Raw genomic sequence first — 27,478 nt, forward strand, 5'->3', positions numbered from 1 at the left:
CATTCAGCATCAGTTAGGAAAAAAAATTTTTAAGGTACTTATAATGCTGATGGGGCTCCATACTTTGGCTTCCTATTATTTCCAAGCAACAAAGCCATTTTCATTTTAGAACTTGAATCAGCACAAATAGCTAAGAAAGGCCAAATTTCTTTGCTTGGGTAGTAAGGGAATTAACTGGGAAAACTAAGATAACTTAATGGTTTCTCTCAATTTTATTTTTCTCAATTGTAAATTGATTTTACTACTTTTTGTCCCAATCTGTGATTATATTAATGTAAAGAACTTCTCAATGACGAAATTTCTACAAATGAAGATTGGCGACTATTCTGCAATGCATAGTTTCTCTTAAAAGTTGAATAAACATATTTCTGATGTCTAGTTGCTCTTAAATATTCAAATGTGAAAGCTACAAGTGGAGTTTATATATATCCATGGGTTTCTGCCATTAATAAAAAATTCCAGATGAATAGGAAGTTGTTTTTTATTTACACCTACATGGAAAAACCATATTTAGACTAAGCTCTGACTGACAAAACTGAAGATTAAGGAAAAGGTAATTTGCTATCTGTAACTCAGCAAAAAGCTAATTCCTAGCACACAAAATATTTAATAAAGGTTTTTTTGTTTTGGCTTGATTTTTATTCCTTTTAAAACTTCTTTAAACTAAACCATGGTTTTGAATATTTTCTTAATATTACCAAATTTCAAATTAGTATTGAATCATTTATTACTTTAGTAAAAATTGCTCACAGAAAAAGTATAATTAATGGGAAGTTTACTAATGCTCACTCTCAATTACTCACACTTTATAAAGCCCTTGTTATTTATACCATATAGTCATAGTCCAGGTTAGAATAAGGTAACAGTGACCTGAATTGCATAGGTATATATATATATATATATATATATATATATATATATATATATATATATATATACATGTTTATATATGTATGTATTATGAATGTATATGTGTATATTTAGAAATTACGAGAATTCATCCAAAAATACAAACAATCCTGAATAGAAAAAAAATTACAGCTGACACAAATGAAAAGATATTACTTACAAATTCAATACATTCTTCAAATGTAAAAGGTAAGACTGCTTTTTTTGAATAAAGTTTTACATTTTGGAAAAAAAATTTTAATATAGCTATTAAAACATATCTATCTGTCCTCCTAATTAGGAGAACAATCTGGTGAAAAGCTCAAGATGATTGTTAATAAAAAAAAAAAAAAAGAATTATTTTCTCAAGTAAGAATTTTCTTGAGTAAAAATGACTAATCCAAATGGCATTGCTTTCTCAAATATAGCCATGTAGTAATTTTCAATTTTGCTTCCTGAGATGTCATTCATTTGGAGACAGAGTAAGTGAAAACTGATGCAGGGAAGGGGCTGTGGCCTCAATTTCTGTTAAGATAAGAGCTTGTCCTTGCCTTGTCCCTGTGCTTGTCCAATCATACCACAGAGATGAGCAAATTTACATTTCAAAAATTACTTTAAATGCAGAAGATGGTTCAACAAATATGTGATAACATGGCAACAAAATCCCAACTAACACTGAAAAATAAATGAATGCTGATTTTAGCAACTTGGATTTTACACAAAGCTTCTTTTAAAATTATGCTTTTCTGGAGATCTACATGAAAAAATGGTAATATAAATATTTAGGTATATGAGGATTTTCTTTTTGTCACCGACTTCTCTGGATATGGCCAGTAGCAGAGTCTTTTCTTTTAAAGATATAGACATTAATTATTTTCTTTGCATAATTCTAAATGGTTTTCCAGAATAATTGAGCCAATTCCCACCTGTACCAACCAAACTATGTTTATCAAATAAAAAGTTCTATGACTGTGATAAATAAAGAAAAGCATAGAAATTAATTATTCAAACTGATGCAAAAAAGAAATAGAATTAGAAATGTAAAATATATAATGACTACAGCAGAGTAAATAGAATAATAAATTAACAAAAATTGAAGACTATGAAAATATAATGACCATGTTTGGTCCCAAAGAAGATATAAGAAGTCTCCTCCACCATTCCATTGCAGAAGTGAGTATATATAAAATATTTCTGATGTCACGGTTTTTTTTTTTAACTGACTACTTAGTTTTGCTGAACTATCTTTTTATTTTTAATTATAAAGTATAGCCAAAGTGGGAAGAATTGGAAAGCAGGTGATGTAAAATTTTAAAATATTAAAGATATATATTTTTTGAAAACCAGATATTTACACAAAAATACTTTTAAAAAATTTTCCAGAACAGCACATTTTAACATCTGTCAATAAATCTTTAAGTTATAATTAATTTAGAATCACAGAATATTCAGGTCAGAAGTGACCGTTGTCTAATTCTCCTTATTTTATAGGGGAAGAAGGTGAGGTGCAAAGTTGGGGAAATGAATTCACTAATGTCACCCAGCTGATCTTTGGAAGAACTGGCACTTTTCAGAAGGGTCTGTGAGTAAAATGGGAATACTGGGAACTCCCCACAGGCTGGATGACGAATTATCAGGTTTGTTTGCTGAGAGGATTCTTGCAAAGGCACAATTTTAACTGATAGACCTCTGAGATATCTCCCAAATCTAAGATTTTGTTACTATATTTGTTACTATATTTGTTACTATATTCAATTCAAACAACTCAGGAATTAAAATCTTTAGAGGCAGTCTTAAGTCAGTGAAGAGGGTATTAATCTATTAGAAGGCTTGTGAGAATTAAAGTTTTCTCTGATCACCAATAGATAAGGAAAGATTCTCTTTGATTGATATACAAGTTCGTCATGATAACATGACCCTACTTCAGGGGGTTCATAGCCATTTTTTTTAAATCACAGATCCCTTTGGCAATATAGTAAAATTTAAAAACTCCTCAGAAAACTGTTTTAAGATGCATAAAATAAAATGTATAGTATTTCAAAGAAAACTAATTATAATGAAATACAGTTATCAAAATGCTGTTTTAAAGAAACAAGTTAACTTGGATCTTGGGTTAAAAACCCCAGTCCTACATAGTGCAGCATCCAGTATATTGTGGGTTTGACTTGGAATCCAGATAATGGCACTTCAATAACAGAAGTACAAGAACTTGCAATAAAGTCTGATGTATAACACATTCAGTCATCCCAAGGATGATCACCTAGATAAGGATGACAGCAAAACTCCAGCACTTCATACTATAGAAGTGTGAGAGGGTATAATCATACACTAGTGAATCATTAATTGCCTAATCCCTAATTCCAAAACTGAAAACCAAAATAATATTAACAATTGTTATTCCATCATAGCCAACTCTTCATAATTCCATTTGGGATTTTCTTAGTAAAAATACTAAAGTTGTTTGCCATTTCCTTCTCCGGATCATTTGATAAATGAGGAAACTGAGGCAAACATGGTTAAGTCACTTGCCCAGAGTCACAGAGCTAATAAGTGTCTGATGCCAAATTTGAATTCAGTTTCTTTATACTACCTAGCTGCCCCTAATGTTAACAATAATAATTCCAAAAATAATTGCTAGGAATGGCTAGGAATTTCTGGGAATGACCAGATATCTTTGTTGGATATTTTTTATTTGTTTCTTGTTAGGGAAGGACAAAGAGAGCAAAGTCTTTCATTTTTTTAGATTGTTCCTGTTTGTAACTTCCTACAAGTCAATTAAGGAAGCATTTATTAAGGTCCTATTATGTGCTAGGTGACTTCACAAATACAAAGCTAAAAAGCCAAATAGCAGTTGCCCTCAAGGAGCTTACACTCATAAAAGAAAATGATGTAATTTCAGAAATGGAAGGATGTGAAGACCACGTATTTCAAAATCAGCAGGAGTCAGGAGTTCAGGTTAGGGGAAAATCGTCAGTCTTTATTCTCAGTGAAGAAGGATCGGAGGTGGAAGAGAATCGGCGATAGCAATGTGTGCAGCTGAGTCAAGAAGCTAGCTAGATCACTAGCCACACGACCAGCAGCCAGGAGAATGGACCCAGGCCCAATCTCTCCCAGCCTCTCTTCCTGTCTCTCTCTGCCTCCACCCACCAAAATCGTCATTTCCTGTACAACACATCAGGACTTGCACAGAGAGTGGGCAGGGACCATTCTTTATCCAATCATGTATATTAATAGAGTATAGCCCAATTACTATTTGGCCTCATGTACTTGGGACCTAAGTGCATCAACTCAAACTTCAGCCCATTACAGAAGGAAGCTCAGGGACCATGTAGTCTAACCCATAATTGAAAAGGAAACCTCATCTCAACACACCTGGGAAACATTCCTCCAACCAATGAAGAGGAAATGATTAACCTTCTGTCCAAGCTTAGCTCTATCCTTTGAAACTAAACATAAATGTGATCCCTCTTTTATGTAACCACCTTCCAAAAACTTGAATAAAACATTCCTATCTCCTCCTGAGACTTCCTCTGCCTGCCCAAAACATTCCCATCTCCTTTAATCTTATCCTTACAGAGTATGGACTCAAGATCTGCTACCATTCAGGTAGATGATAATTATATATATATATATATATATATATATATATATATATATATATATAGTAGTTTCTGAGAACAGATTTTAATTCAGATCTTCTAGATTATGCTTTATCCATTGTATTACATTGCTACCGCTAGAATACAGCATATGGATGTCTATAGCTTTACCTCAGCTAAGATTATATATATCATAAATTTTTAGCAGGTAACTTTCACTCAATTTTGTGACTTTCTCAAATGATACAGAGCATCCTGGAAATAGAAACAAAGAAATCAGATGAAGGGGGCTTCAGAGAATAGAGGATTTTAGGTCTGCAATGACAGAAGGTCCAGGGAAATGAGTGACCCAAGGTGTTACCTAGTGAAATGCTAAATCTAAGGTTAAGACTGAATAGAAGACAATTGAAAAGAGAGTACAGGAAAAGCAGTTAAGGAACAGGTAAGATTCTAGGGACAGGAGATCAAATGGAGGCAGAGATAAATAGATGATCTTAGAACTTGAAGAGAACCTGGAATTCATCTAGTCTAATAGCCTTATTTTCCAGAGAAGGAAATTGAAACCTATGGTCACCTAGATAGTAAATAGAAAAAACAAAATTTAAATACAGGCTCTCGACCATTTATTAGGCTTTAGGTAATTAATAATCTAATAATAATCTTAGCCAATATTTATAGGGCACTTTAAAGTTTGCAGAGTATTAATCACTATTCATTTGTGGTGTTGGTATTCATTTCTACCATCTTTATTGTTATTGCTTCCTGAGGATCACTTGAGCCACTTCTTAAATATAGGAGGTCACAAAAATTGTTTTTTGAAAATGGGCTGTTTCCAGAGCAAGAACCAAAGACTGCAGGTAGAGAACTCAAGTGCTCTAGAGGACATACTCATCATCTCAAGAGAAAGTGCAGAAGATCTCTAGCACTTTAGATAGACTCCCCATGACCAATTTATGTATGGGTATATACAAACAAGAGTCACATAGGATGAACAGGTATAAACAGATTACAATCCACACCATTCACAGTAATGTCTTAATTTATGAGATCATATTTGGGTACTTATATATAAGGATACAAAGATTTACAATGGTGAAAAGGTTTGCCCATGTTACGCTGCTAAATTGACAGACACCAGAAGGAAGATTTGAACAAGATCTCTTTGGGTTCAAATCTAGTACTCTGTCCCCTATACTACACTGCTTATCCGAATTGGGGTGAATTCTTAGCTAGAGTATAACTAACTATATATTTCCAAACAGTAAACACATTTTACTTTTCATCTTAATCATTTTGTTTTGTTTTAAGACTGGATCTCCTCATCTTACCCAGGCTGGAAGTGTAGGAGCTACTTGTGATGTTCTTGATCCCACAACTGATATAACTTGGAAACTCTAACCTTCTTCCTTGGGGCTCACTATATTGAGGCTAAGCTTAGTATAGACCAAGGCTTCTTAAGTTATTTCCACTTGCGATCCCTTTTCACTCAAGAAATTTTTTATGTAACCCAGATGTACAGGGTTGCAAATCAAATCATTATTTGATTATACTATACAAATCAAATATTTACTACTAATAAATCATAATCTCACAATCCCCACATTCAGTAACATAGTCCTCTATGAGGTTACGATCCACAGTTTAAGAAGCTTTAGTAGACAAGTGATCACAGAGCCTACTGCAACTGAGAACTCGGCAGTTCAGGAGACCCAGGAACCTCAGCCTCCTTCAACAACCTCCCAAACTGATATTACAGTTATAAGACATCACATCCAGCCTGTTTTCATTTTCTTGTTTCTCAAGTTATGGAATATGGTAGAAGGTCAAGTTTTACCATAATGTTAAGAATTATATAATTCAATGCACAGTGGCTGATATACCAAATTTTCAAGTAAACCATACAATAATAATATGTTTTGTCCATTCCAATTCACTAATGCAACAGCAGACTCACAGACTGGTTATTCTAAACACTTAAGACATGCTATCATAAAATGTGAAGTTAACACTGTTCAAAAAATAGCTATCATGGGTCTTGATCTACTAAAATGATTAACACCTCTATCTTAAAGATGATCCCACTTCTAAACATGTGATACCCCTGTGATTTCGGGGCACAAATCCCTCTATCCATCAAATTAAATGGAGGGGTTACAGAGGTTAATAGAGACAGAGTATCTGTAATAGACTTCTGCATTTCATTCTACACTCAATATACTCCAATGATCATTGAGCTATTTGTAATGTTCTTATGAATCAATGCTCCCTTCCTGTTCAAGAGAGGCTATAGCTATTGTGTGAAACAATAAAGCTTACCTTTGCAAATCCTCATCAAGCTTATCTGATGATTAAATCTATGTGCAGCTTCATAAACAATTGAGGTGCAAGCATAATCTTAATTAGATGCTCAAAGGGCTCTGCTAAAATACCCAAATAAAATGTTAGCAAATACAAAAGCAACCTACAGTCAATTTCCCTAACATCAGTCCCATTTTGGTGAAGCTTTTTTTCTTTTTTTTTTTAAACTCAGTTGCATATTCATCATTGATATAGACTTTTGGCCAGAAGTAGCAGTGAAAAATAAAAATAAAAGATTACAGAAATAAACTTTGGATCTACTTCCTCAGCAAAGTACCAAACATATTTCTATAGGCTCTATGCTTTAATAATGTTACAGGAAATGGAATCTTGCCTAACCTATCACAAAATCCCAGAATCCTAGTACCCTATTGCTCAAGGAATATCTAACCAAAAAATAAAATAAAATCTCATGCAACTGGCTCCTAATAATTCAAAGTCAACTCATTCCACTTGTATGCCTGGAACAACATAGTCTTCATATTATCTCTATGGCCCATCAAATTTTATATTTTCCTCCTTTGGATCGGGAATCAGGAAAGCCAAGTTCAAATGTTGGCTCTATTACTTATTACCTCTTAAACTTTAGGCAAGTCATTTCACTTCTTTGGGCCTCAGTTTCCTCTTCTGTAAAATGGACAGAAACTAGATGATCTCTAAGTTCCTTTTCCACCTTATATTTGTGATCTTACAAGAGCAGGAACTGTTCTTTTGCCTTTCTTCACAATCCCAATTCTTCTTAATTCACTCCTAATTCACAGTAGGTACTAAATAAATGCTTGTTGACTCAGTATAATTTGTAAATTTCTATGACCACCCCACCCCAAGAAAAAAAAAATTTCTCTGAAGCTGGATCTTTAGATGACAGACATACAGCATAGTTCATCACTGGATCCATACTCAAAGACTTGTCATCTTGGTAGAAACTGTTCCTAATGTCTGTTTTTATTGATGGCACCCCAAACTTCTCCCAACCTATTGCTCTTCTCTATTCTTCTCTATTCTATCTCTTCCACATTCTTTGCATCTGTCCCTTTCTCTCTATTAGCCACCACCTTAATTCAAGTTCTCATCACCTTTTAGCATGATACAATAGAAAGATTTCTGTATTTGAAGACAGAAGAAAATCTGAATCCTGACTTCACCACTTATGTAAACTTGGACAGATTACTTAACCTCTCTCAATCTCATTTTACTCATTGGCAAAAGGAGGGGTTAGGACATGCTCTAAATCTATGATCCTGGCCTCCATACCACCAGCCTCTCCCCAATCCAATCTATTCTTTACATAGCTAAAATAAATCAATATACATGTCAGAAACCATCAGCATCTCCATATTGCCTATTGGACAAGCTTATTGAAAGCCTCCACAATCTGACTCCAGATGACTTTTCCAATCTCATTTCATATTGTTCCCCTTCCCCAACTCTACATATCAACCAACAGAGTTTTAGCTATTCTTTACATTTGGCACATAAATTCACCACCATCCTTGCACCTATTATACATTCCTTCCTCATTAGTAATTTCAAAATCTTTCTCTTCCTTCAAGGAAGGAATTAACTTCTCCTTATAGGGTTTTCCTTATCCTCCATTTAAAGGTATTCACTCTTTTCTCATATTTTCCAAGAATACGTCATCAAAATGTTAACAATAACAATCATTAATATAAAAGCTGACATTTTTAAAGCAGGTTAAGGTTTGCAACTAACTGTACACACTTTTATCTTCTTTGACCCTAACTAGATATTTTCCTTTGATCTTATCACCTTGCCTTATACTTGGCTCGCTTCCCCTAATATAACAGAAAGCTACCTTAAGTTTACACAAAGTCATTATTTAGTCTTTAGATCCTCAATTTCTAGCATATTGTTTTATATTCACTAAGGACTAAATAGATGCTTGTTGATCAACAAGTACGTATGCCTCTATTAATTGTGAGATAACTGTACTTGGCAATGAGCTAATGAATGAGCTGTCAGATCTTATGTTCTGCTAGGATAGTCATGATGAACCCAGGGTCACTGGATACATTATGCATATTATATCATACTATTTATTTTCTGTCATACTGAGTGTGAAATACTTGTTTCTTCAATATTTTAGCAATATTTATCTTTATATAGTACAACAACCCTATTAGCTAAAATATCATTTTTTGCTGTTGTTTTTCAGTCATATCCAACTCTTTATGATGCCACTTAAGATCTTCTTGACATATGGTTTACTTAACCTTCCTCAGCTCATGCAGATGAGGAAATTAAGGCAAAAAGGATTCAGTGACTAGTTCAGAATCACACAACTCATATCTGAAGCTAAATTTGAATTTAAAGGTAAATTCCTAACTCCAGGCCTGAAACGCTATCCACTACACCACCTAGCTGTCCTAGGTAAAAACCACAGACATTTTTATTCCCATTTTAAAAAGGAGGAAACTGAAAGAGTGGTTGAATGGAGTGCCCTGGCCCATACAGCTAATAAGTGGGGAGAAAAACAAATCTAGGTTTCTCCAGACTTGAAGTTTAGAACTCCTTATTCTTGAAGACCCAATAATATACAACAGCAGGTACTCAAAAAATTTTGTTGAAATGAATTAAGTATTGTTCTATTCTTATTACATACCACAGTCTCTCAGGCAACCTCAGATATACTATGTATGTATATATACTATACACAATTAATTCTACAATTTGGAGACAATCTTGTATTCTCAAAAGCTAGAAGTGGAGCACACATTCTGGAAGTGCCTAGCTAAAGGTAGGTGCAAGCTAAAAAGTCTTTGGATGTATAACCTTAGGGATAGGTTCGGGTTATCCAATTCTCACCATAACTAAAATGTAGAGAATCAAGACCAGGATCAAGGCCAATGAAAATTTCTCTGGCTACTGTTAGGTACCATAATTAATAGACTGCTAGATTTGGGGGCAGGAATACTCAAGTCTGAATCCTGCTTTAGCCACTTATTAGTTGTATGGGCTTAATGTAGTCATTTAACCTTTCTCTGTTTCAGTTTTCTCATCTATAAAGTGAGGGGATGGGACTCGATTGCTTCTAACATTCCTTCTGGCTCTAAATCTATGAAGTTCTGAACTGGTGAGTGAACCTGAGGCTCAGAGGCTTCATGTTATACACAGGTAGAGGGGTTAGCTACAGGAATTAAATCACAGCTCTTTCAAAGTATCCATACAAAGTAACTATTAAAAGCTTATAATGCCCTGCTGAATATTCCATAAAGCACAACCTCCATGATATTATCATTAACATTTATGCTAAATGGGATATGTCAATTCTCCATAAGGTTTTGGTGGATATAGTTGATATAAGTTAAAGCAAAACAACACTATTTTAGTCTTCAAGCTCATTTTAGATATACTTTCTTAGAGGCAGATTTTCAGACGCCTCGTAAAAATTGAGTCTTTTCATTTTTCAAATGTGTCAAGATTGGCATTGTAAATCCATCTTCTTTTTCAATACAATGTTCAAGCAGAATCTGAAATTGGATTGCACTTAATTTTGTTCACAAAGACCTGTTCCATAAAGCTTCAGGTTAATTTATAAGACTGAGAATAATCTTAATAGTGCCTCCATTAAATCATCCTCTGAAGCCCTTCTGTAATCCTTGATGTTCCATACTGCATTACCTCTAAATTGGCATCATCTTAAAAAAAATTGATACAAAAGTTAGGAGAATGACAACACAACTGTTCTTCACTCTGAATGCAAGAAGAAATCTTGATAGGTAGGTAGGTAGATGGATAGACAGACAGGTGGATTAACAAAAAGAGGGAGGGGGAAGAGAACAGAGAGAGGGAGAGAAGGGGAGATAGAGAAGGAGAGGGGGAGAAGGGAAAGGGAGAACGAGAAAAGGAAGAGAGAAAAGGAGAGAAGGGGAAAGAGAGAAAGAGAGAGATAGAAAGAGACAGAGGCATAAAGACAGAGAGAAGGAGAGAGGGAAGGAGGAGGAAAATGGAGGGAAAAAAGAGAGGGAGGGAAAAAGGAAAAGAGGGAGGGAAAGAGAGAGGGAGGGAGAGAGAAGAAAGAAGAGAGGAGACAAGGGAGAGAAGGAGGAGTGAGAAGGAAGGAAAGGGAAGAAGGGAGAATAAAATGGAGACAGGTAGATAGAAATAAATGGATATGTGACAGACTGAGAGAGATAGGCACAAGGATGGACAAAGAGACAGAGCGATTAAAAAACAGACAAACAGACAAATAGATAATGAGAGGGAGAGGAAAGGGAACGAGAGCAAAAGAGAGAGACAAGTAGATAGAGACAAATATAAAGATCACAGATTGATGTGGACATTTGGATAGATACATGAGAAAGAGAGACAGGTAGAGAGATAGACAAATAGATGGATAAATGGAAGAAAGGTAGACAGACAAATGGTTAGATGGTAGGCATATATGGGTAGACAAATGATATAGAGAGAAAGATAGATGAGTAGAGAAATAAATAGACATGGATAGATAATACAGAGATGAGAGAGATGAATGAGATAAAACAAAGAAACAGGTAGATAAACAGATGGCTACATGACAGATGAAAGAGAAACAGCATAGACAGATAAAACTGAATGGGAGATGAGAGACAGATAGATGAGAAATATGTAAACTAGTTTCCAGGAAAGGTCCCTGAGATATATTATTAAATTTTTTTAAGACAGTAGTAACTTCCAAACTTCACTGATGTGTACGTGCACACCTAGGCTTTAATATATACATTTCTCTAAAAGGAATAAACAGCAGTGACTTGCTGCTTTCCCGACACTGTTGATTTTAAAGAACAAATAAAGCAGCTATCCAACATGTACTTCCCCTTGCTTTCCTATCTCTGATGCACTTAAATAGAGTTAAAGTCAAGATCTGAACATAAACTTGTCCTTGTTTGCTGTTATTAAACTTAATGCACACAACAGCAACCCCAGATGCTAAGGTCAGCAGTGTCCCAGCAGCTGGGAAAGGTGAGCAATTCTACTTTGTGTGTGTTGAGTGGCTTGGCTCAGTATCCCAGCTGTGCTGACTTTGGATGGAAGGCAGTAAGTTCCCAACAGCCAGCAAAACTGAAACATATGCTGAGGCAATTAAAGGCTTCTTGAGCAAGTTCAGCAATTGTGGCAGTATTGAAGTGGACGAGTTGAGTTCCCATCAAAGACTTTTCAGAAAGACATGTGGAGGGATAGTAAAGGTACCTTTGGGTCAGAAAAGGCAGTGGAAGTGGGTTCTCTAATCACTCCTGCTTAATGCTATTGTACTTGACTTCAGGCATACCGCCACAATTCTTGTTCGAATGAAGAGTGGGGTGAGATAAAATGAGTAAGCAAGAAAGGAAGATGGCTGAAGGCCAAAAAGAGAAAAAACAGGTAGCAGCTATATTCTGTATCGCTGTGCATTCACCTCCTCCTCCCTCTTCACACCTCTTATCAAAAGATCATAGGATTTAGCTATGAAAATGTCCTTGGAGATCACTCCACAGGTTATTCCTCATGTGCAGAATGCAGTCCCTCCAGGATGAAATATAAAATTCTCTGCTAGGTTTCCGAATCCCTTTACAACTCTTCTCCTTTCTGTCTTTACTCTTAGACTTGACACCCCTCAATATTAGTAGTTATACAACTTCACCGGTCAACTTGCTGTTTCTCACACATGAACCTCTACCTCTCCAAGCAATGCATTTGCTCTGATTGTCCTCTATGGCTGAGATACCCTATCCTGCCTTTTTACCAATACTCAATCTTCTCCTCGAAGAGATAAAGGTCTCTTGTAGTCTCTATTTTACTTCAAAATCCCAATTTCTGCAAGAAACTTTAGCTAATCCCTCCTAAGATTAACTTCCATTTATACCATTTATCTTGAATGTATTGTTATTCACATGCTCTTTCTTCTATTATAATGTGAACTCTAGAGAGCATACACCTGATTTTTTTTCCCATTCTTTTTATCTCCAGCTTAGTACACAAGGCTAGATATATTCAATAAATGCTTATTCAAGGTAGTTTTCAGATAAAGAAATCAAAGTTATCTATAAGCATATGAAGAAATGTTCTAAATCACTGCTGATCAAAGAAATGCAGATTAAAACAACTCTAAGTACCACCATCATACCTATCAAATTGGCTACCATAAAAAGGAAAATGATAAATGTTAGAGAGGAGATGGAAAATGTATTATTGGTGGAGTTGGGAACTGATCCAACAACTCTAGAGAGCAATTTGGAACTAGATCCAAAAGGTAACGAAACTGCATATCCTTTGATCCAACAATACCATTACTAAATCTGTATCCCAAAGAGAGCATAAAAAAAGGGGAAAGAACCTACATATGCTAAAATATTTATAGCAGCCCTTTTTGTATGGCAAAATATTAGAAAATGAGGGGATACCCATTAATTGTGGAATGGATGAACAAACTGTGGTATGGATGAACTGTGATATATTAATATAATGGAGTGCTATTGTGCAATGAGAAACGATGAACAAGCATGGAAACACTTGATTGAAAGGTATGATGGAAAGACTTGTGTGAATTGATGCTTAGTGAAGTGAGAGCAGAACCAGGAAAACATTGTACATAGTATCAACAACACTGTGTGATGACCAGCTATGAATGGCCTAGCTCTTCTAAGCAACAAAATGATCCAAGACAAGTATAAAAGGACTCATGAAACAAAATGCTATCCATATTCAGACAAAGAACTGATGGTCTCTGAATGAAGATTGAAATAAACATTTACCGTACTTTATTCATTTTTATGGGGTTTTTCCCTTTTGATCTTTTTTTTTTCTTTTTACAACTGTGATTAATATAGAAATGTGTTTTACATGATAGCACATGTATAATTTATACCAAATTGCCTAGGAAAATGAGGGGGAGAGATGGAGAGAAATTTGGAACTCAAAATCTTTTAAAATTAATGCTAAAAATTGTCTTACCATATAATTGGAGGAAAATACTATTTAAAAATAAAAACAAAAACCCAATCAGTCTTGGGGTTCACAAAAAATATTGTTCACTTATTTAGTCTTTTTTTACAGATGAGGAAACTGAGGCCCAGAAAAAATGGTTTTACATAAGTTTACAAAGATAATTTTAAAAAAGTAAAGTCACCATAAAACAATTTAGAAATGAAAGGAAATTCAGACATCTCGTATACTGTTACTCTCCATTTTTGTAAAATAAAACAAAACAAAACAGCAGAGTTTCCCAGAAGACTCAACTTAAATGCTACCTTTTACATGACTATTTCCTCTAAATTTGAGGGCTTTTCTCTCCACCTCCTCCCCACTTTCAGTTACCTTATACCTACATATATACATGTTTTCTCTCCCAGTCCAATGCAAATTCCTTGAACGGAACAGATTACTTTTTTACTTTTCCATTGGTGTGATCTGAGGACCTAAAGAATACTTAGCACATATATGGCACTTAATAATTGATTATTGATTGATCAATCAACACATTTAGAGCTAGTCATACATAAGCTATTCCTACAGAGAATACTTTATTACTCAGATTCTGATAACCAATCTATTCCTGCTTCTTTTTCCTATTCTCCTTTGGGAGGGAGAGGGACAGGGACAGAAGAGGGAGAGGGGGAGAGAGGGAGGGAGAGAGGGAGGGAGAGAGGGAGGGAGAGGAGAGAAGAGAAGAGGAGGGGGGGAGGAGGGAGAGGAGAGAAGGAGAGAGAGAGAGAGAGAGAGAGAGAGAGAGAGAGAGAGAGAGAGAGAGAGAGAGAGAAGGAGAGAGAGAAGGAGAGAGAGAAGGAGAGAGGGAGGGAGAGGGAGAAAAGAAGAGGGAAAGGGAGAAAAGGAGAGGGAGAGGGGACAGGAAGAGAGAAAGGGTGAAGGAAAGAGAGAAGGAGAGGTAGAGGGGAGAAGGAGAGGAAGAGAGGGGGAGAGGAAGAGGGAGAGGAAAGAGGGGAGAGAGACAGGGGGAGAGGAAAGGAGAATGGAAGAAGGGAGATAGGAAACAAAGTGTAACTCAGAATCACAGAATCCTAGAGTTACAAGAAATAATATTGCCCAAACAATATCCCACTATAACAAATTCAAGAAGTGGTCATCCAACCTTTGCTTGAATATTTCCAGTGAAAGTAAAACCCACTTCTTTTAGCAATAGCTCTATTCCATTTGGGGGCTGCTCTCATTGTCAAGAAATACATTTTGATGCCAAGTCTCGATTTGTTTCTGAAAATTGTTTCTGCCTCTGCCCTCTAGGGTCAAATATAATAAGTTTAATATCTTATCCATATGAAAGCCATTCAAACATTTAAGGACAAATATCATGTTTAACTTTTCCGTAAGCTAAACATTCCCACTTTTTTCAGTAGCTCCTTATATGACATGCACCCAAGGCCTTTCAATATCCTGGCTGCCAACCCCACCACAATGCTCCAACCCCAAGGCTATACAACTTCCCAACTTACTTCTTATTAGAGAAAATTGTGAAGCCTTAAAATCCTTTGGTAGAAGCTCTGGGAGGAGATGAGTCGTGGGAGAAAGGGTTTAAATTATTGGCTAACGTTAACACATGTTTACTTTTTTGTGACTCTCTTCACCACAATAACTAAAAACAAGACACTCTAAAGCCAGTTCCTGGACACATTTTGCTGCCTTTTAATAACTTTTTGGCAAAGGATAGGGAAGAAATCCTTCTGTCACTAAATTGTGTATTCTATATTAGCTAAAATTTCTAAAGGTTCTTTAGGAAAAATAAGTCCACCAAGTGCTACTATTAAACTCATACCAATTATTGTATCACAAATAATGTCTGTTCTTCCCCCTCTTCCTCCCTGTTCCCCACCAATATTCAATTCACTGTCTATGCAAGGACAGTGATAAATCAAAGAAAAAATTGAAACCCTTAGCACACTCAAATCATCTTTTCTATTGTCTTTGTCTTGTCAAGAAATAAAAGTCATTCAATCCTCCTTTTCCTGTTATCAGGTGGGACAAAGGGGGTCCGGGTTACTCTGTTTTCCCACTAATTTACTGTGCACCTTTGGCTTATTCGCTTTCAACTTAATTCCCTTATTTGTGAAATTAGTTGTTTGGTATAAATGAGTAGTATCTGCCTCCAAATATTTTTTTTAATTTTAATCTTATTTTTTAAGTTAAAAAAATAAAATTTAAATCTAAAATTTTAAAAATAAAAGATGAAATTAGTAAATCTTTGATTTAAAAATTTTAATTGAAAGGTATCAAACACTCAGTCTTCAACATTCTATAATGTGGCCAGGAATCAGATAAAAATGTAATTAGGAAATACTTAAACTAAATTTAAGTACCACAAAACAAAGATGACATTACATTTTAAAACTAAATCAAAACAACACAGGGATCCTTCTAAACCTATTAATGGCCCTATTTCTATTTCAGTTTGATACCACTATTCTACATAATATCTTAGGACCTTTCCAGCTCTAAGATTCTGCCATTTTCAAGCAAGCTAATTTTCAGTTTTGTTAAAATGTTACCAGTTCTCATCCTTTATCCCACATTCTTAAAAGATTGGAGGAAAAGTCTCAGAATCTTAGCTTGGTAAAAATAGAAGAGTGGGGACCCAGAGAAATGTAGAGAGCTGCACAAGATCAAATAGCTAAAGTCAGACACAGGACTCCAACAGAGGTCTTCCTGATCTTTTTCATGAACAATTCTTGACATCTGTATGACATTTCCTATTTTTAAAAGCATATTTAATCTCATTTGATCACCTCAAAAATCCTGAGGCAGCTAAAGCAAGGGATTATTATCACCATTTTACAGAAAAAGAAATGGAAACTGAGAGAGGTTAATTAACTTGTTCAAGGCTACACAATTCGCAGCTTAGACACCTCATCATATCTCCTTCTGGTACAGCAGGCTGGAAAGGCCATTAGAAACTTCTTTAACATAAAAAGCCCCAAACTGTGCTAGCAACTATATTGACATATCCATTCAGGAAGACTTTCGGACACCCAGCAGTGTGCTGTTAAATGTTTAACAATTAGCTCTCCTCCCTACCCATACCCCCCAAAATGTACAGATCATGCAGCTTTTAGTTTAATCAGAATTAATATTTTCTCTATCACTTTAAATCCAGAAAAATCAATAAAACAATAAATCAAATCCTGAGATGTAACCTTTATTGTTTTCCAAGACATAAATGTTTTACACTAATATTTTAATCAGCTCTCTCAAGTGTCAAGATATTAGGAGATAACCTGTTTTCCAGAGGTAAGGGCCAGCAAACATTCTTTGAACTGAGTTTGGCATAACAACCCTTTCTGGGTAATCTACCTTACCCTCTAGCAAAATTCCATAATTATTATATTGCTTTGACCTGAGCTCAGACAAGTACCAAGGTTCCTGTCACAAAGTCCTGTTGCGAATCAAACTTGATTTATTGTTGTTACCCCTCATTGTCAGGGCTATAATTCACTATGCAACCAGGGGTGTAAGTTTTGAGATCTCCCCAATACTGCCTTGGATTCTTCCACTAGGTGTAGATGTAGAGGGCTGGAACTCTGAAAAGGTGTACTTGAACCTAAGACAGCAGAGTACTGAAGGCTAAGTACCTACTCAATGGGATATAAAGGCTCTATAAACATTTATATGATATGGTGATGTGATGGCTCTCCTCATGATTGGCACCTGCTGAATGTGTTGGGGTGAGGTAATCGTAGGGAAGGATTGCAGGGCTGAAGGAGAGAGTCAAAGTCTCTCTGCCGCAGTCCAGAATCCATCTTTGATGAGCCACTAGCAGCTTGCCTGTCTCCTTCACTTCTCCTCCTAAAAACCAAGGACTCTGACTGATCCTGACTCTGATCCTAAAACCCTCCAGAGAGCTAGCCCAGACATTACAGGTAGAGTCCTGACACATGTATCTAATCTGCTTCCTTGCTGCAACTGTTACTCTCATTTTGAAATTAAGCTTGTTTTATTCCTGACCCTCCTGTCGCTTGCCTTTTCTCTTCAGCTCCAGCTATCCACAACTTAAGAGACTTAGAGACAAGACATTAAGCTAGTTGCAGCACAATTTTGGCCCTCTCTGTGGTGGGTTTTCAAGCCCTCCTCCAAGTGGAACTCTACTTCCTAAAGTCCCTCTGTAGAACTATATCCAAAGAAAAAGCTAAGCAGAAATGCCCAGCTTCATTCTTTCTCTCTAATCTGCAATCCTCTGTAAGGTCATTTAAAAGTTTCTCACAAGTCTAGAAAACCCTTCTAAGATAAATATATGAATGGATGGATGCATATGTGCACGTATATATGTGTATGTACAAATATGTGTATATGCATTGTGTATATTTGTGTGTGAATATGTATTTATGTGCATATATTTGTGTGTATACATTTGTACATGTGTATATAATATACACACACATACATGCATACATACATATATATATTACTCTTAAGAAAATTAAGAGATACAAACCAATTTTTAAAATAAAATGAATAATGTATACTGAAAATACCTATTATTTACATTACTTATGTAATATATAATAAATGATATATTTAGAGAATAAAAGAGAAGTGTTCTTCTGTTTTTAGAAATTCTCTTGTTCTCTTTCTGCTCTCTTGTAGCACTGCCATCATGGTGCACAGGAATGTCCTGGCAGATGCTCTCAAAAGCATGAACCATGCAGTAAAGTGAGGAAAACACTAGGTTCTCATTAGGTTGTGCTCTAAAGTAACCATCTTTCTTAACTGTGATGATAAAGCACAGTTACATTTGTTAATTTAAGATCATTGATGATCACAGAGCAGGCAAAATTGTTATGAGCCTCACAGGCACATAAAACAAGTGTAGTATAATCTGCCCCACCTTTAATGTTCAATTGAAAGATCTGGAAATGTGGCAGAATAATCTGCTACTATTTAGTCAGACTGGGTTCATTGTGCTTAGAACCTCAGATGGCATCACAGACCATGAAGAAGCAAGACAAAAACACATGAGAGGAAAAATACTGGGATTCTTTTTCTATGGGTGTAAAACATACATACAAATAAAATGCTCCAAGGGGGAGAAAATAAATTCTCTTGTTAATCATGAAACCCTAGGGTTGAGGCTGTAAAAATCTTTTAAGTTCATATATTCAAAACTCTCTATTTTACAGACAAGAAAACTGTTCTCAGAGAATTAAACTTGCTCAGGTCAGGTTAATAGGAGACAGAATAAGAATCTGAGCCAATATATGTAACTAGTAACCCAGTCTGTGCTTACAGAAAAATCATGGACAAAAATGGATTCTAAGATCACTGATCTCTTAATGTTCTGATTCCCCAATCAGGAAACATACCTGTTATTAGCCTAATTTATTTAGGTACCTAAAGGCTGCTGTGTTCATTAGAAGATTTTAGCACATCAAAATGATATTTGATAAAAATGGGTTTACATTTATTCTTTGGTTCCTAACACATATGAAAAGGTGCATGTTTTGGTATTTTGTTTTGTTTTTAAATAAATTCTGGATGTGTTAAAGTGCCAAACAAGCCATGAGCTTAAGTATCAATCCAGGTGCAATCTATTATGTTGTCAATTATGATGGAAATACATAAAAAGGGCTCTTACAGCCTAAGTAGATCTCTCCTTTTCAGGCCCTTCTATAGCAATTGCTCATGAATCAATCCTTTCATGTAACATTTTTGTTTAAACAGTTTATTACTTATTGTATGAGAATGGTAAATGACTATGACTGTCCAAGGTACCAAATAAAATCAGAGGGCAAAATTCCAAGTAAGAACAGACATTAAATTATTTAACCAATAGTATATGTGTATGTATGTACAGACACATATAAATGTGTGTATATATGTGTACACATATACATACACACACATCTCTCTGTAATGAAATGACTTCCTCAGACTCACCATTGCAAAGACAGATAGGTGATGGATAGAGTGCTAGATTTATAATAAGGAAGATCTGAGTTTAAGCCTGCCTCTGACACTATGTGATCATAGGCAAGTCACTTCTCTATGGCTCATGCAACTCTTGAATCAACCAATAAGCTAGCAATTGTTGCTGTTCAGTCATTTCAGTCATAGATGATTCTTTGTGACTCTATTTGGAATTTTCTTGGCAAAGATTTTAAAGTTATTTGCCATTTCCTTCTCCACCTCATTTTATTGATGAGGCAAACTGTGATATGCCCAGGGTCACCCAACTAGTAAGTGTTTGAGATTAGATTTAAACTCAGGGAAATAAGCCTTCCTGATTCCAAGCCCACTGCTCTATCTATCCACTGTACCACTGACTTGCCCAAAGCATTTATCAAGTCCCTACAATATACAAGGAATCATGCTAAATCTTAGGGAGACAAGTACAAAGAATGAAACAATCTCTATTCACAATGACTTTTATTCTAATAGCAGAAACAAATAAATATAAAAATATATTCAGTATAAATATAAAGTTAATAAATGCCAAGTACTTAAATGCAAGGTAGTTTGGAAGGAAGGGTATTAAGCATTGGAAGTATCAGGAAAGATCTTATGCAGAATACGGTATTTAAACTGCATTTTGGATGAAAAGATGTCCAATAAGTAGTTAATGATAAGCGAACTGGAAAGCAACCAGGAATAGATATATAGATGTAGGAGTCACCATCATAGAGATGATCATAGAAGTTGGAGAAATCACCAAGAGACTGATGAAAGAAGCGAAGACAACTCAAGACAGAATTCCTAAATTAGACAGAGAAGTTTTCATGCCAGTGAAATCACAGGTTCTTGACATGATTCTGATATCTATTTGTTCTCATATGTTTTTGTGTCTACCAACTAGATGAAAAATAATGATGGGCAAAGACTCTGTACCCTTTACAGTAGTAATTTTGCTTGCCCACTGCAGGTGTTCAGTAAATACTGGTTGATTTGACTTGTTCAACTGACCAACAATCCAAATTCAGTGTAAAACATTTTTATCTTAACATAAAAACCTCCACTGATGATAATTAGCATCCCAGAGAGCATAGTTTGAGCAGAGTCACTTTCTCTCCAAAGCTTCCCATTCATCAGAGCAATGATCTGCCCAAACCCATCTGTACAATGTGAAAAAAAAAACACGGTTTCAGGCCACAGCCATAATTCAACAGATTTTCCTCTCCCAGGGCACAAGAACAGGACTCTTTTGCTGCTGATCAGGCTCCTCCTGAAGCATTGTTAGCATTCAGGCCAGCATTCTACCTTGATTAACATTCACCACCAGGACTTTTATGCGATCACATGAAAAATGTGGCTGAAACCCAGGCACCAGGATAACTCATAGGAAATTACTATTCATCAGCATGAATCAACAAGCCCACAATTATCACAGTATCCACTGAAGAAAGTGAAAGAAGTCTTTTCTAAGGTCAATAATATGACAGAGTAGAAAAGGATAAAGAAAAAAAATTCTGTTTCACCTTGAATATTATGCTTATATGTAAATAGTATATCAGTATGGCTGCTTAAGGAATCAAATGCAATCAAAGAACAGAGTTTCCAAATAAACATAGACTATTTATTTAACAGTATACATATACATTTTTGTTGTTGTTGATTTGTTTTCAGTCATGTCAAACTCTTCATGACTCTAACAAGAGTTTTTTGGCATAGAGATACTGGAATAGTTTTCCCTTTCCTTCTCCAGTTCATTTTCCAGGATGAGGAACTAAAACAAACAGGGCTAAGTGACTTGCCCAGAGTTTTGCACAGTGTCTAGGGCCAGATTTGAACTCAACTGCTCCTAATTTCAGGCCCATAGTTCTATCCACTGAACCACCTAGCTGCCCCCTACATATACAAACATACACATATCTTTCTGAAGGAAAGTGACTTGCCCAGTGTCAGAGGTAGTCAGAATATGAGGCCCTAATTAAAATCAGTTCTTTTATTATTCTAGCTTTTTATTGACAAAACATATGCATGGGGAATTTTTCAACATTGACCCTTGCAAAAACTTCTGTTCCAACTTTTCCTCTCTTCCCCTCAACCCTCTCCCCTAGATGACAGGCAGTCCTGTACATGTTAAACATGTTAAAGTATAGGTTAAATACAATACATGTATACATGTTTATCTTGTTATCTTGTTGCACAAGAAAAATCAGATTTAGAAAGAAGGTAAAAATAGCCTGGGAAGAAAAACAAAAATGCAAGCAACCAACAACAGAAAAAGTACAAATGCTATGTTGTGGTCCACACTCATTTCCCAGAGTTCTTTCGCTGGGTGTAGCTGGTTCTGTTCATCACTGATAACTGGAACTGATTTGGATCCTCTCATTGCTGAAGATAGCCACTTCCATCAGAACTGATCCTCACATACTATTGTTGTTGAAGTGTATAATGATCTCCTGGTTCTGCTCATTTCACTTAGTTCATGTAAGTCTCTCCAGGCCTTTCTGAAATCATCCTGTTAGTCATTTTTTACAGAACAATAATATTCCATAACATTCATATACCATAATTTACTCAGCCATTCTCCAATTGATGAGCATCCATTCAATTTTCTAGCCATTGCAAAATCAGTTCTTCTTGACCCCAAGTCCAAAACCCTAATCACTAATCTATCTCATTGCCTAATCATGGGCTTCATTTGAGATAGTCTGAGAAACGGCCATAGTCAATAGGATTAGAAATATGGGAATAAGTAAATCAGGTATTTTTTTTTTTTTTTTAGAATCCAGAGATTGATTCAGAAGTACTGGTGTGAAGTACAAATAAAAAACTGAGAGAACACAGACAGTACTTGTGAAAAATGAGAAGCAATGTAAACTCACAGGCAACAGAAGCCTGATCTTGGGGAACTGAAGAAAGCCCACATAAGGACTAATGCAGGAAAGGGTGAAATATGCATTTTTTTTACTTCAAAAGGCCCATGATTTTTTTGATCTCTGCTGTCCTCTGATCAAATGCAACCTCACCATGATAGAGGAGATGATCTTTCAGTGAGGAGGGGGTGGGGGAATCTATTATTTCATAGATAAGGAAAGGAAAGCAAGGGAAAGGAAGTGCATATAAGAAAAGGGAAGGGAAAATGGGGGTGGGGTGGGGGAAGGAGAGTAAGGAAGGAAATAAAAATTTATACTTTGCCTTCTATGTGCCAGGCTCTGTGCTAAATATTTTTTATAAATATGACCTGTATCGACTTATTGTTATAGTTTTTAATTAGCTTTTTATTTTCAAAAGACATACAAAGATTGTTTTCAACATTCACCCTTGCAAAATCTTTTGTTTCAATTTTTTCCCTCTCTTCCTCCTACACCCATCCCCAGAGAGCAAGTAATCTAATATACGTTAAACATGAGCAACTCTTCTAACTTGTTATTGTTATTGAGTCATTTCAATTACGACTTACTCTTTGTGATCCCATTTAGGGTTTTCTTGGCAAAGATACTAGAGTGATTTGTCATTTCTTTCTCCAGCCCATTTTACAGATGAAGAAACTGAGGCAAATAAGTGACTTGCCCAGAGTTACATTACCATTAAGTGTCTGAGGCTGTATTTGAACTCCAGAAGATGAATCTTCCTGAATCCAGCCCTATAACTCTGTCCAATCTGCAACCTAGCTGCCCTAAAAAAAGAGGGTTAAAAATTGATAATTTTGGGAAACTCCTAAACCAAAATTGCATGGTTTATAGAGTACTTTATAGTTCATCTTAGATCTTTTGAATATTCAGACTGACAGTGCTATTATATCATGGCAAATTTCATGAAAATAAAAAAAATTAACTAAAACAAATTCCTTACATGTATTTTAACTTTTAGAGGATTTAAAGACAGAATGTTACCCTTTATGCCAAAATATTCACATAAAGATATAGACTGTTCCTATCATTTCATTGATATAGAGAACTCCCAGATCAAAAAGTCCTTCTACCAAAGCTGATCAATACTCTCTCTATATCATATAGTTTTATAAAGTTGACTAGAATACTAAGAGCCAGTTTGTATAGAAGATGAGGCTTGAACCTAGGGATTTTCTCATACAGAATCCTTTACAGAGTCTCAAAAATATTTATAGTATCACTTTTTGTTGATTTAAAAGAACAAGAAACAAAGTACATGCCCACTGATTGTGTTATTATGATTAAATAAATCGTAGTATATAAATGTAATAGACTAACATTCTGTAGAAACAACAAATATGATGAATTCAAAGAAACATGGAAAGATCTGCATAAATTAATGCCAAGTAAAATAAACCAAATGAGGAAAAAATATATACAATGACTACAATATAAACAAAAACAACATGCGATTATAATGACCAAAACTGGCTCCAAATAAAACTTAAGGAAATATACCTCTCTCTTTTCCTTATAAAAAACATGGAATGCGAGGGTGAGGGGAGAGATATGGGTTTGGAAAATTGATTCATATATAGCCAAAAACAGTCAATAGATCATTTGGTATTGCTTAACTGTGAGGAATTTGGTTTTACCTCAAGAAAAGGGATCATAATGCAAAAACAAAAGGCAGCAATCATCAAAAACAAAACAAAACAAAACCCAAACACTCCAATATACCAAAAACATTTTGCAGTTTTAATCATCAAAACAATATTGATAGAAAGTTATATCTACAAGCAAAAGACTTACATTTCACTGAATCACAACTATGTATTTGGTCTACATTATATTTTAATAAAACTTGGCAAGGCAAATTTCTCCCATGCAACATACTTATGCTAGCCTGTATTAAACATATGCCTTGGGAATCATCTTGAAACCAGTACCTTTTCTAATAGATATAAATGAGTGCCTAAAGATTTCATGCATACACCATTACACAACTTTTTTCTTTCTGCTATAGAATAACTGCTTTTACATTGCCTAATTAGGAAATGATTTCCATTAACAATTGGTCCACTAATAAGTGCTTCATGTTCAATTATCAAAATATTTTCTGTATTAAAGCAAAAAAAAAAAAACTGGCCATCTGTGAACTTGGTTTTTATTTTAACTTTCTGACACTATATTTGAACATAATTAGTTTCCTTTGTACTCCTATGTATTTAAAATCATTATTCTTCAGTCCATGGCCTTCACTAGACTGTCAAAGGAATTCATGGTACTTCATAATTTCCATCTTCAACAGGAAGAAATTCAGGAACCAGGCTGACAAATAAGAAGAGACAGACAGACAGAAACAGAGAGAGGGGGAGGGAAGAAGAGACAGAAGGAAGAAAGGAAGGAGGGAAAGAGAAAAGAGATACTCCCAAGGTTATTGTGGGAATAAGGTCATTTTGAAGATCAAATGAAATAACATAAGTAAGCCACTCTGTAAAACTCAAAGTACTATAAAAATGCTAGTTATTATTATTATTATTATTATTATCGTGTCATAAATTCAGTAGTTCTCTCCAATGATGAAGATTCCAATCCATTCATGACTGTCCATCCCAGGGAGGTCCTCCTCACATCCCTCCAAAAGTTTACAACAAGGAGCTTATCAAATATGTTCAAGATCTTCCACTGAGCTAGATCAGGCCTCTGCCCAAGTAAGACTGATGAAACTGGGTAAGAAACAGGTAGAACAGTTATTGTTTATCCTTCATTTTTTTTAAGAGGACCAACACAACAGCGGAGATGTCTTGACTTGTATATAAATTGAACTTAGGTAAGACAGAGTGGCAATCAGCCTCATTCTCTCTTCCTGAGCCAAAGTCCAGAGGCAAGGCAAAAATCAAGATGTTTGGGGATGGTCTGGGATGCAGTGAATGTCCTTAGTATAGTATCTGCCTCAGCCCTTTTGTGACCATTGGAATAAGTTGTTCTCATTGGCCCATTCTACCAGGGGAAGTCTTAACAAGCTTGAGATAGACATCCCACTAATTCACCAACAGTTTTAAAGTCTATCAGTTACCATCAACTTGGTTTAGCCCATTTCCTGAGGCAGTTTTACTGGGTGTGGCTACTGCACATGCTACAGCTTTTTAGAGCCGTCAGTGAGCACCAAGTGATGGGTAGAAGAATGAGCAGCCCAGAAGAGGACTCAGCAAGCCCTCACCCTGGAAGTTCTTGTCCTTCCTGAATACCCCAAATTCCCTGGTAGAGCAGTAATAGCAGCTGAAGAGCTGGAGCTTGTTTCATTGCTGTTTCATTGCATTAGGGGAAAATGCAAGTACTCCCTGAATACTACAAACTCCTCGGTAGAATAGCAATAGCAGTCAAGGGACTGGAGATTGTCTCATTGCTACATTGGGAATTAGGGGAAAATGCAAAAGTACTTCAGCCTATATTCTAGGAGAGAAGGAACAAAAAAGTTCCTCAGCTGTTGCCAATGTCAGGAGTGCAACTCATATAAAAAAATAATGCATACATATCTCTTCGGTTTGATCTAAATATGAAAAAATTAAAGGCTAAATACTTATCACATGCAAGGCACTGATTATAAAAGTGTATGTCTAGAACATGACAGAGCCCAAGTCTCTTGAAAACTTGTTTTCAGCAGCTGCCCAAGGAACAAAGTTAAGAAAAAAGTAGTAAGTTGATATTAGAAGGGTTACAGAAAGAAAAGGTAATAATAGACCTCTGGAAAGGTTGCAAACTGGTCTGGGTTTTTGCCACTCAGAAAAGGAATTGAAATTACACTAAAAAAGTGACCAAAATGTCCATATCCTTTGACCTCAAAGATCCCAATGCTAGGCATATGTTTCAGGGAGATCCAAGACAGAAATTTCAAAGCAGCACTTTTTGTAGTAGCAAAGAATTATAAACAAAGTATTTGATATAAAACTGCAGTACTTAATAATTATGTACTAACAACATACAGCATTTTAAAGTTTGCAAATATTATCTCATGTGATCCTCACAACAATCTTGTGAGATAAATGTTATTATTATCCTCATTATATAAGTGATAGAATATAAGGAAATAGAAGTAACAGAATGACAAGAAACAAAGGCTATGAAGAATTCAGAGAATTATCAGAAGATGTATGAACTGACGCAGATTTGAATATTTATTACAGGAAAAACAATATAAATGTTGTTAATATTTATTTTTTATTATTATAAATTATATATTTGTATTATATATTTATATATTAATATAATAAATTTATGATATATGATAAAATAATTTATTAATATTAACAATTATATATAACAAATACAGTATTTAACACTGTTAAATTTTTTTTAATTTTTAAAATTTTAAAATTTAAAATTTTATTTTTTAAATAATTTTTTTTAAAAAATACAGTGTTAAATACTGTATTTGTTATATATAATTGTTAATATTAATAAATGCAATAATGTAAATAGGCAAAATAACAACAACAAAAGATACTGTGTAATTATAATGTTCAAACTTGGCCACAGAAATCAGCTTTTTAAAAAATACTTTTAAATTACTTAGATTTAAGTTCATATCCAGTCTCAGACATTAATTAACTATATGAACCTGGGTAGATCATTTAAACTCTGTCAATCTCAGGGCTGTGAAAATAAGATGAGATGATATTTGAAAAATATTTTGCAAATCTTGAAGTACCCTATAAATGCTACCTCTAATTATTATTATTATGGGCAGAGGATTTTTTTGTTCTCTTTAAAAAAAAAAAAAAAAAAACCTTTGTTTGAGGAATGACTTTTCTGGTAGAAGAAAGGGAGAAACATAATTCATAAATGAAGGTGGTATGAAAATGAAAAAAAAGTATAAGA

At 35.1% G+C, this 27,478-nt stretch overlaps 1 protein-coding gene and 1 pseudogene across 1 annotated transcript in view; one reads left to right on the top strand and one right to left on the bottom strand.

Annotated features, from left to right (window-relative positions):
- Positions 1–27,478, bottom strand: part of SMYD3 (SET and MYND domain containing 3) — a 961,044-nt gene that overhangs the window by 815,287 nt on the left and 118,279 nt on the right. The gene's annotated exons all lie outside the window — the stretch shown is intronic.
- LOC116423370 lies at positions 18,350–19,871 on the top strand (annotated as a pseudogene).

The sequence above is a fragment of the Sarcophilus harrisii genome, chromosome 4, assembly GCF_902635505.1.
Source record: "Sarcophilus harrisii chromosome 4, mSarHar1.11, whole genome shotgun sequence".
NCBI lineage: Eukaryota > Metazoa > Chordata > Mammalia > Dasyuromorphia > Dasyuridae > Sarcophilus > Sarcophilus harrisii.